This window comes from Amblyomma maculatum, chromosome 2 (assembly GCF_055883805.1).
Source record: "Amblyomma maculatum isolate TAMU_Amacu chromosome 2, ASM5588380v1, whole genome shotgun sequence".
In the NCBI taxonomy this organism is placed as follows: domain Eukaryota; kingdom Metazoa; phylum Arthropoda; class Arachnida; order Ixodida; family Ixodidae; genus Amblyomma; species Amblyomma maculatum.
Window position 1 is genome coordinate 74,535,130 of NC_139345.1, and position 18,594 is coordinate 74,553,723.

General features: G+C 47.8%; 1 protein-coding gene across 2 annotated transcripts in view; it reads right to left on the reverse strand.

Moving 5' to 3' along the window:
• The window catches only part of LOC146199025 (uncharacterized), a 102,218-nt gene extending 86,785 nt beyond the window's left edge, over positions 1–15,433 (reverse strand). For both annotated transcript variants that reach the window (XM_084594499.1, XM_084594498.1), the window contains exon 1: positions 15,128–15,433. The gene's annotated coding sequence lies outside the window, so the exon portion shown is untranslated. The remainder of the gene's footprint in view (positions 1–15,127) is intronic.
• Between the last annotated feature and the right edge of the window lie 3,161 nt (positions 15,434–18,594).

Genomic DNA, 18,594 nt, shown 5'->3' on the forward strand with positions numbered 1-18,594 from the left:
CACGTCTTAATTGGGTTAAGCGGTGTTTAACAACGTTTAACCCGGCTAACTGATAATAACTGGTTTACAGGAAAGGAGCATTAGGTGCCACACTTTTTCTGTGGACTCCTGAACCGAGCCGTAAGGAAAGGGAGGAAGATGGGAATGAAAGCGGAAAGATTAAATAAGTGCTGTAGTGGAAGGCTTCAGAGTCGTTTCGGTCATTTGGGAATATTTAACGTGCACTGACATCGCACAGCACACGGACACCTCTCCGTTCCGTTTCGCCCCAATCGAAACACGTCCGCGGCGGGATCGAACCCGAGTGGAGTAGTCGGGCATGTAACCCGGCTATATATTTTTTTTTTTGTTAGACTTGGCCATTACCAGAAGACAGCACTCTCAATAGCAGAATGCTCGTACACCCATTGCGTGCGCGGTAGGCCAGTGTGAAATGGGAAACAAATAGATTAAATGAGTGTGGAACATCTGGTTCCTGACTGACACAGAGCGCACAGCCACCGATCTCATAGTATATAATAGCTTGCAATCAGCACAGACTTGCATCTAGGCGCCGTAACACACACACAAAAAAAAACTCAGCCTGCAGCCCTCACAAAGTACTCCGCTAGCTGAGCGCCAGCTTTGAGTGAGAGAATTTTCGCCTAGAGCATAAAGTCCCTCTTGCAAGAAAACGTTTTGCCCCGGCAAGAGTCGCACCATGGCATGCGCAAGTTCAGTCCTTCCTCGTCGTAGCTCTAGAAAATGTCCAATTTAATGGAAAACGAGTTAATATTGGCAAAACTCGCGGATTCTTAGGGATGAAACGACTTAAGCTCCCATTGTCGCCTAACTCAGGGGAACATTAGACGGAAACTGCGGCGCGAACCTGCGGCGGTCGAACATGAAGCCGGACTCAAGGCCGGACATTTTCAAATTCAGAAATTTTGAGCACGAATGGTGCCTAGCGAAAAAACAAGTGCCGTTCGGGGTTCCAATCAGCTCCGAAGCATAGGGAGCACCTCCATGTTGTCACTGGCAGTCTCTCGAGCTACTGTCTTCACTTGCCTTCGTCATATATTTCGAAACTTATTTTCCATTACAGCCCCATTCAATTGGAAGCAGTGCACCAAACTCTGGCCCAGGTGGCCAACCTTGGCTAGTGGACCTGCCCCGAAGAGCGGTAACGGCTACTGAAGCGCTGGGCTGGCAACACAATCATTCAGCGGCGGACTAGCTACCTTTCGAGCCCAATGACATTTCTTCCTCCCGCTTATCATTTAGTTCTGCCATTGCTGTGAGAGAAGCATAACATGACGAGTATGTGGGGGGCTGAATAGATATGGGGGTGGCATAAATATAGTCGAAAGCAATATTCCTGTCCCCGTGGCCGTGAAAAGACGAGTTGAGCGAAAAAGTGTCGCCCATGACGCCATGACGCATGTTTAATTACAAACCGACAACAGCTTCAGATCGCAAACTTTTCACGATACGCCGAGCGCGCTGTCCGACTGAACAAGAAGCGGATGGCAGTATATGCCGCCCTTTCAACAGCCGAGGATCCGATCAGTGTCTGCGCGCTGTGCCCTTGCTGAAACACATTTCACGCTCACACTCACTTTCCACAGACAGGCTTTCTTTTCTCCAAAGGTTATATCGCCACGTTTAACGGCAATCATTCCCTCGCTTCTGGATATCCACAGGCCTCCCTGCCAACCACAAGTGCAAGATACGCGCCTTACGTAAGAAACCTCGTGCACAGCGTACCCCTTGACACCGCCCATGTGCACGGGCAAAACTAGCCGCGGCAAGAAGTGCGAGGCTATGCATGTAAACGACAGCGCAGCGATGGTGAGTCATGGCAGGAGAAAGTACTACCTTCCGGCAGGCAAATAAAAGTAAGGGCAGGCCCGCGGACAGAGGAGGCCGCGCGTTATCTTGCTAGCACGCGTGAATTGAATTGTATTTCCTTGGTCCTGCTACAGTACGCATGTCGCATGGGTGCTGTCATTGAGACGCACAGCCTTCCTGCGAAGCTTATTACTGCATGAAAAGATGATGAAGCGTATTTGGCGCGATTTGGGGCTTTAGAAAACGAGCTTTGGGGTCGAGTTGGCCACACTCTCGAGGCACAAGTGCATCATAAGGACCTCCCTGACGTGGCTGATATTTTATTTAAATTGCTACAGCTACTTACCCGAAGAGGAGCTGGCAATAACGTCTAGACGATGTCTTTGGAAAACTCTACACAGAAGGTGCCCATAAGGGGAATTTCGAAATATCTATACGCATTTTCTCGTGCTTATTCCACACTCCCCTTAATAATCTGCCCGCAGTGCGAATACGGTGTAATTGGTATAGACTGATTTTATGTGGTTTGCAACTCAGGCTACGAGAGACGCCGTAGTGGAGGGTTCCGGAAAACTTCGATCCCCCGGAGCTCTTCAACGTGCACTGGCCTCGCTCAGTACAGCCGTCGAAGCGAGACCACCGCGGACGGGATCGAATCCAGGTCACAGAAAGAAAACGCGGTATTCCATTCAAGTCATTGAAGCCCGACAGGTACGTACGTGCCAGGAACAACGCTATCAAAAGAACTATACTATATATATATAGAACGCAAAATGCACTTCTCAAGATTCAACGCTCTTTATTTCACTTCAAAGTGCTCTCAGGGATCGCTGGTCCCACATCCGGGGTCCAGAATGTGTCCTGCCTTTTTCTAGTTTTTTTTTTTTTCCAGCCTGCTGTAACACTTCTATGCGAAAACGTCTATAAGAAATATAAAGGAAGGGAGCTGCCACTGTTCTTCGCCGTCGCTGACAGCGCACTTGAGATCGACAAGATCGCAGGTGAAGGGGAGAGCGCGGCCTTGCCGCGAACACGGGTTCCGCCTCGGCGGCCAATCAGAGCATCGAACTGCTCCCTTAAAGGTCAGCGACGGGGTTTCGGGGTCGCCGCCGTTGCCTAGCAACGGGATCGCCTCCGAGGCCACGGCCGCCGGCTGGGAGCACCGGACGCACCACTCGCGAAGGGGCCGGTAGAATCAAAAGGACTGACCGCAAGATGTTCGCAAGGAAGGCGTAAAGGCGCTGGCACGGTGGAGTCAATTAGCGACAGATCGGCCTTCCGGTAGCGTCGCGACATCTCTGGTTTAATTACCGGGCTTTCGACGACCGCCCACAAGTAATACAAGCAGCTATAGTTTTGTGCTCGCACTCTGCCTGCTACAGCGCGCGGGTTCTCCTTGAACAGGCTGTCCGAAAATCGGAAGAGTTAAAGACAAATGCAATGACAGCTACAGAGCACCAGCGACAGAAGCGTTCTTTTCTGCGCACAGAGCGCTGTGTCAACTGCGCGAGCCCCAGTTTCCACCGAGCCAAGCCGCGTACCAACACAGTGGCACTGGCGTAACTGTACCAACGCGCAGTGATCCGTTTGCCTGATAATGAGATATTCGTAGCTAGTACCTGCCTATTACTGTCGATCACGAGCGCACTGGGATGATTTAAAAAAAAATTCAATTTTCAAAATGATAAGCAAGCTGCACAATGTCCAAACTAAAAGGATCCGTAGAAGCACGCTTTGCCTCTGTGCCACTGGAGTGTGCGGTGAACGGCGCTTACTGCTAGGAGCACGTCTTTTGATCGACTAAAGAGCGAGTTCAAAGTAGCTTACAAAATAATTCCGTAAAATGCTTTATGGGGTTTAACGTTCAAAAGCTGCTTAGGCTATGACGGCCGCCGTAGTGGAGGGCTCCGTAAACTTCGCCCATCTGGGGTTTTTTAACGTGCACTGACGTCACAAAGCACACGGGCGCCTTGCTTTTCGCCTCTTCGCCTCAATTGAGAAGCGACCGCTGCGGCTGGGATTCGATCCCGCGTCCTTGGGTTCAGCAGTCGAGCACCTTAACCGCTGTGACACCACGGCGGGGTAATTCCGTAAAGTGTACCTGAAAAATCAGAAAAGGTTTTTTTTCTCCTCGCAATCGCTTTTGCTATAACTTTACGCCAATAGCATGTTCGGAGCGATAGAACTGAGAATGATAACAAGAGCTCATTCTGTGTAGAAAAAAAAATAGAGAGAGAGAGAAAGAGACCGAGCTAAAACAATCACAGACCTGGGTAAGGCTACTGCATATCCACGTAGAGCCGTGGAACAGTATGAAACGGAGCGCCGTTCGATCATTAATTCGTTGATAGTCGACAGATATGTGTGACAAGGATTTTTTCCTATGTTCTAAACAGGTTTCGTATTGGCGCATAATACCTAGAAGACATCCCCAAATTTAGTCGAGAAAAAAAAAAACTAGAAAATTCGTGAAATTGAGTGGAACATTTGTTCTCCCTCTCATGTTGCGAACGGCTGTATCCCGGAAAGCAGCGCACTGCGCGAGGCTACGAACAGTTTAAAAGTCTGGAGTGTGTAAATTTCTATGTGCGGGATGGGAGAAGAGAAGGGGGGGGGGGGGGGGGGGGCAGGTAAGGGAAGGGACGAAAGGATGTGGTTTAAATTTGGAAGGCTACGTCCCTAGCTGATGCACACCCACTTCGACACTTACTTAGTTTGTTAAATAGGCTGCGGCCTCCCCCACCACCATTTCGGAACTTCGCGCGCACTATACCGCGCCGCTTTCTGCTGCGTCAGACAACCAGCAGAATTAGCTCCCACCAAATTTCGCGAACCACTGAGCTTCGCCTGAGATTTGCTCTTTTTATACCTCCGGCAGCTGTCACTTAGTTATCTACTATCTTTTGCGACGCATCGAGAGTAGCATGCACTGTATAGCGCGCACCGCAGAGTCGCCTCAACATTAGCGATCTATACCGTCCCAGTAACCTGGATCACCGTTACGAAAGCCTAATTTGTAGCCGATGCACGTGCGCGACGACAGACTGGGACGATATAGGGGCTCAGCTTACGCGTCATGCACTACGGAATCCGGGCATACAGGAACGCGCACTCAAGCAATACGATAGATTTTCTTGACTGTCAGACTCACAACACCACGGTGTGAGGAGTGCTCCTGGCGTCGTAGTTCACAGCATCTTCAGAGACCGAAGTTATTCTCTGTCTTAGTCTAAGTCAGATGGCATATCCATCAAAATACGAGCTGGCTACAGCAACGTAAGGGTCCCCGCTGTTTCTTTAGCTTCCCCCTCTTTTCCCCCGAAAGGCATGCTTTCGCAGTAACGAAAAGTGGACCTGCTACACTACAGTGTCTGAAGCAAAGAAAGACCTCTCGTGATTGCGTGCAGTGGAGAACCCTGGCGATGAAGATGTCGCAGGGGCTCGCGAGCCTTCGGCAGAGGCAGTTCCGCGTAAGGAAGAACCAAAAACAAATATGACCGCGAAGGAGACTGGATGCTGCACGTGACCGGCATTCAGCCACCGGCAAGCGCTGACTGCCACACGCATCAGCAACGGGGAGTGGCTGGGGAAATAGGGTCCGCACACGCACCCCGCGCCACGCTGTTGATGACCCACCGACTGGCAATCATTGCCGTACTCCATCGTCCCCTCCCCATCCACTCCCCCTGCAAGCCGAAGGACCACCGGAACGAGAACCACGCTCGTCTGACACTGCGAGATGCCCTTCAAGCATGGGGTCTCTGTCTTGCCACACGCCATGGGGCGCTGCGGGCTTCGGACGCAACAGAGACGTGTTTGCGCTGCACTCTGATAACCGCGCAAACTGCTGACGAGTGTCCAGAAGCGATCGAGACAGAACTTCGGAAGTAGAGGCTGGAAACGGAACAGCACACCCACGAGAGCGCGCAAGGAAGACAGAACTAACAATCTAAAAATACTGCCCGTTGTCACGCCGAATTCCTTCTTCTTGCTTCCCCAGAGCTCACATTGGACTGCGTTCCTTGGGGAAGCCCGGCACTTCTGAAGCTTGGCGAAAAAGGAAAGCTCGTGAAGCCATAAACCGGAAGTCGCGTGCAAGATGCACAAGTGCCCCAGTCTGGGTGGAAACTAGCGGTGCCGTACGAGAAGACTCGTTGACAACGCGGCACGGTTGACTCTGTCGTGCTTCGAGAGAAAAGACGCGCATAGAACATAAAAACACGCCAGCAGAGTTTGCTACACAGAGTGCGCCGTCATGTACACGCGAGGTTTTCTTTGGTCGGAGTAATTTTCACTTTCCTTGCACGTACACGTACACACACACACACACACACACACACACACACACACACACACACACACACACACACACACACACACACACACACACACACACACACACACACACACACACACACACACACACACACACACACACACACACACACACACACACACACACACACTCTCTCTCTCTCTCTCTCTCTCTCTCTCTTTTCTTTTTTTTTTATTCCATTCCACTTATTAGCGACGAGCTGCAAAAAGACGCAACACGCACTGTAGTAGAGCACATTCAGCAGTCCACGATGACTTCCCATATTGCCGGCACTACCTCCGCATCCTCTCAGCCCACATGCCTCCGACAAGGTTTAGTGCAGATTACATGCTTGGCGCCAAGAAAGCTCACAGCTCGAATCCCGCGGGTCACCTTAATGCAACGAAGTTTATTCTGGTGCCATTACCCCCTTGCCTCACTCCCTCCAGCATTTTATTCTCATTCTCTTCGTGTGTGTATGCAGAGAGGAGTCCGTGTGTACGTCGCAAACGCAGCGTTCAACTGCAAACGGGGCAACCCATTCCAAAGCGCGCGCTACAGAAGGAGGCTATACAGTAAACAGCGGGAAAGGTCGGCGCGGCAAACGGTCAATCCCAATCACGTCCGGTGCTTCGCGAACGCGCCTTTAAGTGCCACGCGCGGGACCCTGCGGCCAACGGGTGCGGAAGAAGACGCGGCCTAACGAGCTCAACGGCTCGGTGCTCTTGCCGGGCACGTCAGGGCTTCACGGCAGAAGCCGTGGCCGCGATACAGCAGGATCGTCTCTCGCTGATTGGGACGGGCGCTTAAAGGCCCCGTTCACCCGGATTCGCAGGCCCTCGTTCGTCGCCGCAATCGGTCTCGTTGTGGCCTGCCACGCGCACTTTCTAGACACCACGAAGAGGAAAGGTCCGAAGCGACGCTATCTAGCACAATAACCAAGAACAGAGTATTGTCTTTTATTCGTCTTTCCGAGCGAAATGTGCGCCCCGCCCCTCTCCTCCCCCACCGCTCCTATTCCCGTTGTTCTACAGAACCATGCCCCCTATGCATTCATTCGAGCGCAGTCATGTTAGCAAACAAATAAGCCGAAAAGAGTACGCCTAGCTGTGCGACACAAAGACGAGAGGAGGAGCAATTGAGGAGGCAGGACCATTTGCATGGCGCTTCTCTTCGATCGCCTAAATGAGGCCCGCCGCTCTAATTAAGCCAGGACGCCGAGACGACCGCGAGCGCCGTTAAGGGATCGGAAGGCCGCTCCGGGTGCTCAAGGCGGTTGTACACCGAGAATCGAATAGCAAGTAAACAAATACACAGTAATTAAACATACACTCTTCATGTGGGGAAACAATGCATACTGCTCTGAGGCGTGCCGTAGTGAAAGATTCCGCATTATTTCTGAACGCTCGGGGTAATTTAACTTATTTATACAACATATCACTAAAGACCGTCAGTTAGAGGGTATTACATAGGGAGGGGATACAGGCATATAATCAAAAGTAAACAAATAAACCACAATTACAAGAAACAACAAAACAGATAAAAGCATATAAATATTAGCAAAAATACAAAACAAAATTAAACATTCAAGCTTAAAAGAAAAAAACAAACAAAAAAAAAACATGAACAGAGCGGCAGACAGTAACGTTGATATAAGCTATACAATGTCTCACAAATAACGGCATGAAAATAAAACGAGAATTATTATTAACAGAAACAAAGACAGAGACCTGATGCACTGGTAAGTGAACAGAGAACACAAAAAGTTTAAGCAGAGGTAGTGGCAGCCAATAGATTATAAAATTCATCCGCATCAGTGACGGTAGCAACATGTGAAGGCAGAGCTTGACCTAGATCTGGCTGTATACGCGCAAGAACCCTTGAATTTCGGCTCCAGAGGCCACGAGTCCACGACGTGTCCGGAATTCGAACTCGCGACCGCATTCTAAGCAGTAAAGCCTCACAGCAGAAGCGCCAAAGTGGCAGAGCAGAAAAAGGCGCGCCCGCACGAGTGCCACGCGAGAAATAAAGGCCGGTGCAGTCTCACCAGTCCGCTTCTGACGGTGACGTAAGAAAGCGGGAAGAAGAATGCGAGAGAAAGAGAACGGGATTGAGGGTATATAAGGGCTAGAAGGGCGTGATTTGCGCGCCATCTTGCGCAAGCCGCTCAGAGAGGAAATTCATGTCCTCCTGGGTTCGCTTTAATGAGCCGCAGTGTGTGAGAATGTAACTATAAAGGCGTCCCAGTTTCTTGACCCTGCCACCCCAAAAATATTAGTAATGAGAATGAGTTGTACCTTACACGAATGACATCCCAGTCTGCAGCGTCAAACCTGAGCGCGAATCTTTCCAGATGGTCTTAAGAAAAACGCACTTCGTTAAGGAAGTGCGTGCGGTTCAAGCCCAGTCTTCTTCGCACCGGCAGTGCTCCTGCATCCTTCCTTATTCAGTAGACTGTAGCCGTATAAGACCAAAAGTTCTGAAATCTCATCTCGAGGGACGAGGAAGAAACTGCCCCTGAGTACTGCGGGTCTTTCGAGTTTCGGAGGTGGCGGTAAAACAACGAACGTTTTCGCCGATATCACATTACAGGTGACATAAATTTCCAATACACAGCCCCAGCCCCATTAGAGCAGCGCTGAGCCGATGGCCTGCAGGGAACTTGGCATTTTCCAGGCAGTGAGGCGTTCATTCCAAACAGTCAGGCAGCGAGATCTGTATTGAAAAGAGCTCAGCAAAACATATCGGTCAAAATCAAACCTTTCGCTTTTGTAAATGATGGCCTGCCCAGGCCGATAACGACTCGACCACAACAGTGATGAAAGATTTTAACAGCCGTATACACCGTCGGACACGTTGCAATACGCTTGTTTAGAGTTGCTTTTGCAACCGGAACTCTCGATCGCTGCTAAAGGACGCTGCACACAATAGATCGGAACGAAATAAAAAAGGTAGCACTCAGATCTATGGCTGGGACGGCTACGGTTCCCTCCATGAAACTGATTGTTCACCTGCTGCTAAAAACGAGATAGAGACAAAGAGAGAGAGGAGAGGGGGGGGGGGGGGGGGAGAGAGAGAGAAAACAGCTGGCGTTGCGGGACAGCTTGCATGTTATAAATACATCAATATAACAACACTAGCTCATCCCGAGCCCCACCCACCAGCTGTTGAAAACCTTGCTCGAGCGTAGTTGCATGGGGAAGACACGCGCGCGTCACTCAGTGGTTTGTACAGCTGATTCCGGCCGCGGCGGGCCGCATATAAACGGAGGCGAAAGGACGCCCTTATGCTGCTCGATGTCCAAGCAAGTTCGAATCTCTGGCGGCAGAAATCAATCCGAAGTTCTCACGGCACTTTCTCCCCCTTTTCGTCGCCTCCCCCACCTATTCTCACAGCGCGGTTGGAGGGCTCGCCCTGAGTCGCACTGTGCCTTTCTCCTCACAACAACCAATTATTATTCCATTGTCAGGGACAAAGGAAACGGCACGCTCGCTCTGCCCTGTGCTCTCGGTGGCCCGAGTGCATGTGCCGCGGACGTCCTAGCATCTGTCCTGTCTCGGACCACGTAACAATATTATCATTAATATTTCCGAATGCACTGTCATTAAATGAAATGCAAAAGGCAAAATTCAAACGGGAACACAAAAGAAACAAAGCTGGTTGGTTAAGAAGCACCAACGAGGTTCGTCATCAGTTTCGAAAAGCGGCAGTATCAACTTCGAAGCGACGGTTAACCACACGAGTATTTCCCTTAGCTAAAACTTTATAGCGACGCCAAGGTGCATGCTTGATTTGTGCACGTATCTCGCGCTACCTTTATCGTTTTCCAGTTGGGCGCGTGCACACCCGTGATCACGTGAATAATAATAATAATAATAATAATAATAATAATAATAATAATAATAATAATAATAATAATAATAATAATAATAATAATAATAATAATAATAATAAAGTGGTTTACAGGATCTCGAAGGCGCAGTATCTGTCACACTTTTTCTGTGGACACTTGAACCACGCCGTGAGGGAAGGGAGGAAGGTGGGAGTGACAGCCGAGAGAACGGATGCCTTAGTGGAAAGGTTCCGAATAATTTCGACCACCTGGGGATCTTTAAAGTGCACTGACATCGCACAGTCCACTGACGCCTCTTCGTTTCGCCTCCATTGAAACGTAGCCGCCGGCGGTCGGAGTGAACACGGGTGCTTCGGTACAGTAGTCGGGCATCTATCAGGTGAACATGCACACGCAGCTTTTTCCCGCGGAACCTTTCTCACCTTTACTGTTTTTTTAACACTTACAATGAACGTCACACGTGTGAAGGTATGTAAGTACATAGGTTGTCGGTTCAAATCATTAGCGCAAACTAGCCTCTTACTTCACTATAGCAGATGGATACGCGGGATCGAATCCCGGCCTCGGCGGCCGCTTTTCGGTGGAGGCGAAAAGCAAGGCGCCCGTGTGCTGTGCGATGTCAGTGTTGTTGTTGTGGCTGTAAGAAGGAAAAGAAAATGCATGGGCCTGCTACTGGCTCTGTAGCTGAGCCACCTCCGCTACCTCGTGCAGACAGAAGAGTAAATAGAGAAGAAAAACAGAAGAGGGACAGAAAGACGCACACCGCAATAACAGGCATCGTCCACCACCGAAGCTGTGGCGGGTGCAATGACGGCCTACAACAGATAAAAATTCTGTGGCAGGCTAGCCACCGCCGCAAGCAGCGGTGACCTACCTGTCAGGGGAGTGCACGTTAAAAAACCCCAGGTGGTCGAAATTTCCGGAGTCCTCCACTACGGCGTATCTCATAGCCTAAGCCGCTTTGAGACGTTAAAACCCCACAACCAAACTAAAACGAAACGAAATGGTATGACGCCGCCTTGAACGCTTTGCAAAGAACGGTTACGTCACAGTTAATAATAATAATTGGTTCACGGGAAGGGAAAGGCGCAGTATCTGTCACACTTGCCATGTGGACACCTGAACCGCGCCGTAAGGGAAGGGAGGAAGGTGGGATTGAAAGTGGAAATAGAGAAAGGGGAGCCGTAGTGGAGGGCTACGGAGTAATTTCGACCACCTGGGGATCTTTAACGTGTGCTGACATCGCACAGCACACGGACGCCACTTCGTTTCGCCTCCATCGAAACGCAGCCAACGTGGTCGGGTTCGAGCCCGGGAACTCCGGACAGTAGTCGGGCGTCTTACCCCTGCACCACCCCGGCGGGGCTTACGTCACAGTTTTGGTAAGAAATTAGGTGATAATTGCGGTCGGCGCTCCCTGCTCACACTTCCCTCGTACGCTGCTCAATGGGCTATTAAGGATTTCGCCTTAAAAACAGTCAACACAGACGCCGCCACGTACCGCCCACAGCGGTCAGTATACGCACGACGAATACGGCTCCGCACCGCTACGCGACCTGTTGCGGAATTCAAATGCTCACACGCGGCCACAATGCCGAACGGCGAGGCAGGGTTTCAGGCAAGTACTGCAGTTTTCCTTGATTCCCTATCTATATGGTTGTTGCTCAAGCAAAGTTTTCTTTCCTTTTTTTTTCGCCACACACGTACGTAGCTGCCCCCCGTCTCATGTACTGAGAACGGGTCTATATATAGTTAATACTCGTATGTCATCAACGGCAAAGAATATTCTTCTACTTGCATAACTTGCAAAGTTATTTCATTCGTGCTGCAGCCCCTTAGCTAGATATCAGTGTTGCGTCTTTTAACAGTTATAGCTTCAACTCCGTAATTTATCGCACCTAAACGCAGCGCAATCGCTCGCGCTTCAATTCTGTAGCGCAGCTACGCTGTTCGTATTCGATCCGATTGAGGAGCTACACTATTCGTATTCGAAACGGTTCGGAAAGAACACTCGTCGCGCGCCCGTAGTAAATGCGTGGTCAACGCTTACGCTTGCTCTCGCCGAGTTTCGCAGCTTACGCGGCTCCTAGCCTTCTTGTTTTTTTTTTTTTTTTTTTTTTTTTTATTCCGCTGCAAGCGCCTAACTCTTCGCACTTACCATCTTATTACAATGCTCCAAACAAAGCGGCACAAACATTATTCTCATAAAAGGACGCCGGTGCACTCAAATTTTCCGGCTGCACTGGGGAAAGATAGGAATAGAACGGGCATTGAAACAGAAAATGCCGTTGCCGCTGAAATGGCAGAACTTGTTCGATCTTGTTGTAGAATGAAGCAGCGCAAATAAAATGGAGCATCAAGCAAAGAAAACAAACGCACTAGCGCTGGTACAATACGAGCTCGCCCATTATGCTATGTTGCTGCTATACGATCCAACTTGATGTGGTAGTTCTGCGGCGGTATTGCTGAGCCGCTGACCCCGATATGCTGAAAGGGGCCACGTCTACTGGCTCGCACACATCTTTATTCGCCGATCCTGTTTGCGTGGTGCCACTGCGCATTTACAGAGCTGGGCCACCGCCTTGAGCCGTGATGTTTTTTTTCGTTTTTTTTTTTCGTTTTTTTTTTTTTTTTCGTTGCAATGCTTCACGCCTTTACGAAGCCTGAACATGGCAGGAGGGGACTTAATTACTTCATCCTCTCGGTGCGTTCTATGCGATTTTTCTAAGATCAAAACTGATAAATGTTCACCGAATTCAATTTCTGAAATTCGGCATCAAAGGACAAAGCTAAGTACCCTTGACAAGCACGGAGTCGGTGTTACGCTGAGCCAAACGGCGAAATTTAACAAAGCTCATTTTGAGCAGTGACTTGATCAATTAAGTTCTTATAGCGTCCGTTAGTGACGTGCTTTTTTCAACGGCCTTTTGGTTAAGTGGCCTCCACGCACAATTCTTCCGTAACAGAGAGTAATTTCTTTTTCGTGGTTGTCTGAACAAAAAGCTAAGTATCTGATCAAAATATGAGCTCAAGAATTTCAATACCTTTGGCCTGTTTGGTATGGTCAAATATTAAAAACTGATTTCGTTTACTGTTCAGCAAGTTCAGAGTAGTAGTACAAACGACGCCTACCCTGGCCCATATATAGATAGCAACTGCTGCTTATTAAGTTACATTCTACTAAGAAGAAAGCCGTTCTGTAATATAAGAAGAAAGCTGTTCTATAATAAGTACGTCCATTTGTGCTTTAAAAACTCGTCTATGGCGGTTAACAAATAAACCGCACAGGAGTACCACGCGTTTTCACCGAAAACAAAAAAAAAAAAAAAAAAAAAGTCCAACCCTTCGCTGGTTGGACTTCTGTGTTCAGATTTCCTAGCAATGAATAGATGCATTGCTGCATTTCGATGGAGGCGAAACGAAGAGGCCTCCGTGTGCTGTGCGATGTCAGTGCACGTTAAAGATCCCCAGGTGGTCGAAATGACTCCGCAGCCCTCCACTACGGCTCCTCTTTCTCTCTTTCCACTTTCACTCTCACCTTCCTCCCTTCCTTTACGGCGCGGTTGAGGTGTACACAGAAAACAAGTGAGACAGTTACCGCGCCTTTTCCTTCCTATTAATCAATGTTTTTTTGTTTGTTTTTTACAGAGGTGTTACATTCCATGACCTCAGTCAATTGAATGGTAAAAACACCGGAACCGGATGTCACTACCACTTCCGGCGTTTCCAGCAATCAGATAACGACGCAAACTCGTAATAAGGACCCTGACCGTGCACTACAGCGACTCCAATTTTGAGATGTCCTCCCTTACCTCGCAGTAATTAATTGCAGTGGCCTATCAAAAGACCACTGCAGTTATGCAAGACCCCTGCGGTTAACTGTTCTTGGTCCCCGCGAAAAAGACCTTTGCTGAGCGACGGTGGTTTTCCTACGTCAGTAGCTACATAGAATAACGTCCCATACTCAAATTAAGAACGTTGGGAAAGGTGAATAGAATTAGAAAAAAAAAAGAAAAAAAAAACGCTTTAGAACGAGGAAAGTTGACACGTTCGCTGCTCGTAAACCAGCGTATCTGCTGCGAGTGAAGAACTCAGAGCTGCTGAATTTTGCCGGAGATTAAACTCGCATCTCGATCTGAAGGCGGCTACGGTTTCGGTTGACCGCTGCGCGCCAACAGAGGGGACGATGATGGAAAGAAATTAGAAAAACAACGGACCGGCGGGTCGAGTCAACACCACCTCCATCCGCCACTTCCGCATCACGAAAGCGTTTCAGCGAGTCGCCCACGGCTGCGCGCATTGCGGTGGCTGTCGCAGATATAAAACAGGGACAGGCGTAAGATACAAATTGTCATGCTGAACCTTACTTCTGAGCTGGCATACAGCGATCGCGCACATGCATTGCTGGGCGCTAGCACACGCATGATCGAATGAACGATGCATGAGAATGTGTTATATTGTGATATATCCGTGCGGAGAAGCGCGCTGCGGCGCGGTTCCGCGACAAAAGCAGCACTGCAGGTTCTGCAACGGAGCACGTTTCATGCATATGACTACGAAGAAAAATCACTGCATTGTAAAAGCAGCAATCATTGTATTTATCCATACTATATACTAGCATTTCGCGCATGTTGGGCGCGCGCTGTGTGCAGAAGATACATTTAATTGGCAATGAAACCTGCAAGTACTTGCAAATTTGCAAGAAGAGTATTCGAATACAATTTTTTTTTTTTTTTAATTTGGAAAGAACAGAAGAAAAAAAAGAATCTGCGTGCAGATATAACACACCGCAAAACGCGCTCATGAGCACGCCGACTACTCCGCATGCACGGAGCAAGAAACCACACATGCAATCAGGGTGGTAGAAACTACCGTCGAATAAAACAACCCGACAGCTGACGCGCGCGACATGCAATAAAACGCTAAAGCTAAAGCTGAAGTACAAACTATTATCTATGGCAATCGCGTCATCTGAAATGAAAATGCGCAGGTCGAACCGAGATTTCAGATGAAATGATATTTGCAACGAATATCATAACCTAAGCTAGACGCACGGAAACAAACGGTGATGTTATAGCGGCTGAAATGATCAGCTCAGATTTCCAGAGTATCTGCAAAACTGTCCTCACCTCACTAGTGGGTCATTTGGCAGTTCGGCGATCGGGCTTCCTTGCAGCTCTTCAGAGTTGTCCGAAGCTTGGTGCAGTCAAGCTTGAGCTTCGATCATGGCACAAATGCAACGGGTTTCACATCGATTTGGCACGCAGACTCGGGTGTTGTGAGCACGAGCGATTAATTTTTGCACCATTAAGTCCTACGCGAGGTGTGGGGAAAATTCGGGAGTATAAATGAACACCACTCACGAGTGCTACGCGCCAGCGCTAGCACACATACACACACGCCCACAAGGCCGTTACCAGACGACAACTGGCGAGGACAACTCCAATCAATAAGAAGCCGCCAAAATCAGACGCTACGTGACGCCACTACACGCTATTTCTCGTACTATTTTTTGGTGACGCTTACGACTAGCCTGATTTATAAAAATGTAAATACGTATTGATTCAGGTACGTGAAGAACATGAAAACGCATATTAGTTTTTTTTTTTTTTATGTACTGTACTTTGAGCTTTTCATGACGTGCGCAACGGCGCCAAGTTTGAAACACATGTTTGGTTAACTTCGGGCTTCAAATTTGCTTTCAGTGGCTATTTCTGGACCCAGTAAGACAAAATAAACGTAATACATAAGGAAACTTGCTTTACAAGTTCGCCTGAATGCGCACGAAAGAAAACATCAGGAAACTTGCTTTACAATTTCGCCTGAATGCGCAAGAAAGAAAATAGTTGTTTACACAGATTAGTTACCGAATTCAAGTCATAGCCTAAGGAGGCTATGTTCAAGTGCGTTTAGTAATATGGGAGGACTAAAAATCAGCCACTCAAGCCAGCAGCCATACGGCTACAAGGGAAGGCTATACAGCTTCTTTTGATACTTCTAAAGAAAAATTTGTCCTCGTCTGAAGCTTGAACCCGGGGCCACTGCGTGTGCGGGGCAGTCGCTCTACAAAGTGAGCAAACTATAGGACGGCCCCATTTTACCGCGATAGCGTTTAGAGGCCCCGTTCATCGAAAATCCGGCTTTAGCGGCAGTCCGCCAGCGCTGGTGTTGAGCGAAAAACCACGAACATGACACTGGCAGGTGATGGCTGGCAGCTGACACAGCCGCGCACTAACTGGGCGTAGGTTTGCCTGTCATTACATTTTGCAGCAGCTGCCAACTCGGGCCTCTCCTTTCCGGTCAAAATCAGCCTGCGAGAACCCTTGCAATCACATTACCCTTAGGCCACGCAGGTACGTTCATACGACTTGGTTAATGCGGGGCTTTATAAGTGAGCTGGAAGCCTACATAAGCCATGCCTATGTACGATATCGCGTCATAACCCTAAATACAGGGCTTATGTGCGCCCATAATTATTTTGAAATAAGAAAAGTGCGCAAAATACATAAATCAAATAATAAAACTGTCCTAACCTAAGAATGACCCATGAATAAGCCCCTACTCCCAAGTTGCATCAGGCACAACTTCTCATCAGGCACATCTTGCACAACTTCATGGCATCTTTTTTAAGATTTCGCAAAGACAGCACAGGCAATGGTGAAACAAAATTGTGGTCCATATAAAATGCAGCCTTAGTTATCACAGTGGCTCCTGTGCTGTAGCCAGCATTTTTATGGTACCACCAGTTCACAAAAAAACAGTTTCATTAAGGCTGAACAGATCTTATTTACTGCCAGGTCTCAGAATGTGGTGGTTGCCGGGGAATGTTGATGTAAAAGTGAACCGAAAACCCTTAGACCTACCCTTACAATATAAAAAATGACATGTTAGCCACACCCTTTGCAGCATTCTGCGAGATTCTTATGTCAAGCTTTCTTTCCAGACTGCATAGCTCTCTGTTGGTCTGGCAAGTATGCACTTTAAGACAATAAGCAAAATTACATCCTAATATATTCAGGAATATTATTAAAGAACTATAGACACCTCATTTATGGGTTCGTGTTTTATCATTTGGAATGGTGCCTAAAACATAACTGTACACGGATCACAACGTCACATTCGCCTACGACTGCTGAATAATTTATAATCGAAGTTTGTATCTCACCTGTTTCTGTTTCAACAGCCAAGCTGTGATGTCACATTCAAGCATAGGTCACGTGAGGGATGAAAATACAGCGATGTAGTCATTGCTGTGTCATTTGAATTTGCTACGATAAAGCCAGCCTGCCTCAAGAACAGGAATCACTACAAGTGAAGAATGAGCAATTATATCGCTGTTTTTTTCATGCCATACATCAAGACATGATTGTGACTCATTTTAATGGATACATAGTGAAGAATGCTCATTATACCAATAAATTCCAATAATACTCCAAAAATTAACAGTAGTAGTAAAAAATCCGTTCGCTCATATAGGGGACCCGTATCGCCCTGGATGACGAGGCATATTTTAGCAGTATTGCAGCAGAAGGACTTTTGGTATCACAAATGGAAACAGCATAAGGATAATAGCTATTACCTTGGTCAGTATAAAAAAATGCGCAATCAATCAGTGGCACTCATGCGTAAACGGAAAAAAGAATACTACACACATTTAATCGAACAGAGCTCCGGTAACTCTAAAAAACTGTGAGAAATAGTGAACGGTGTTATAGGCAAACCACACAAACAGACGTTTCCTGACGTGGTTGATCAGAATGTTGTAAACAGCTTTAATTCATATTTTACTACCGTTGGAATTTCTTCAGGTACCAGTTTAAATGACACAGATATAAATTCTTTCTTACCGAACCCACTCCCAAATTCCTTTTTTATGAATGACATTGAACTTAACGAAATACATTTAACGTTGGTATCTATGGATAGTAATAAAGCTGCAGGTATGGATGAAATTACAGTATGTATGTTAAAAGAAAACATCGATATCCTCGGTCCTATATTGTGCCATGTCCTCAACCACTCACTGCAAACCGCCAAATACCCAACGTCGCTAAAAACAGCCCGAGTTGTCCCGATATACAAAGACGGTGATCGCTCAAACCCTTCTAGTTATCGACCAATATCTGTGCTCAGTGCCATTATTATACTTTTCGAGAAAATCCTTGCAAACAGAATTAAGAGATTTATAGAGAAATACAACATAATTTGCCAACAGCAACACGGTTTTCGGCCGAATCATTCAACGTCATCAGCTGTGCAGTCATTAGCCCAGATTATAAACAGGGCTTCAAATAATAACAAACTTGTGGCTGTAGTCTTTTTAGATTTAAAAAAGGCTTTTGATATGGTCGACCATTCCATCCTTCTGTACAAGCTAAAGCACTATGGTTTTAGGGAACGGATTTTCGAGTTGCTTCCTTTAATGAACGTCATCAGGTAACTGTCATGAATAATGTCTCATCGTCACCACAACCTATACGTACAGGCATGCCCCAAGGGTCTGTTCTGGGCCCAATGCTTTTTTGGGTATATGTTTCCGACCTTCCACGTGCCTTAAAATTCGGAGAAATGCTGATGTATGCCGATGACACCGCTA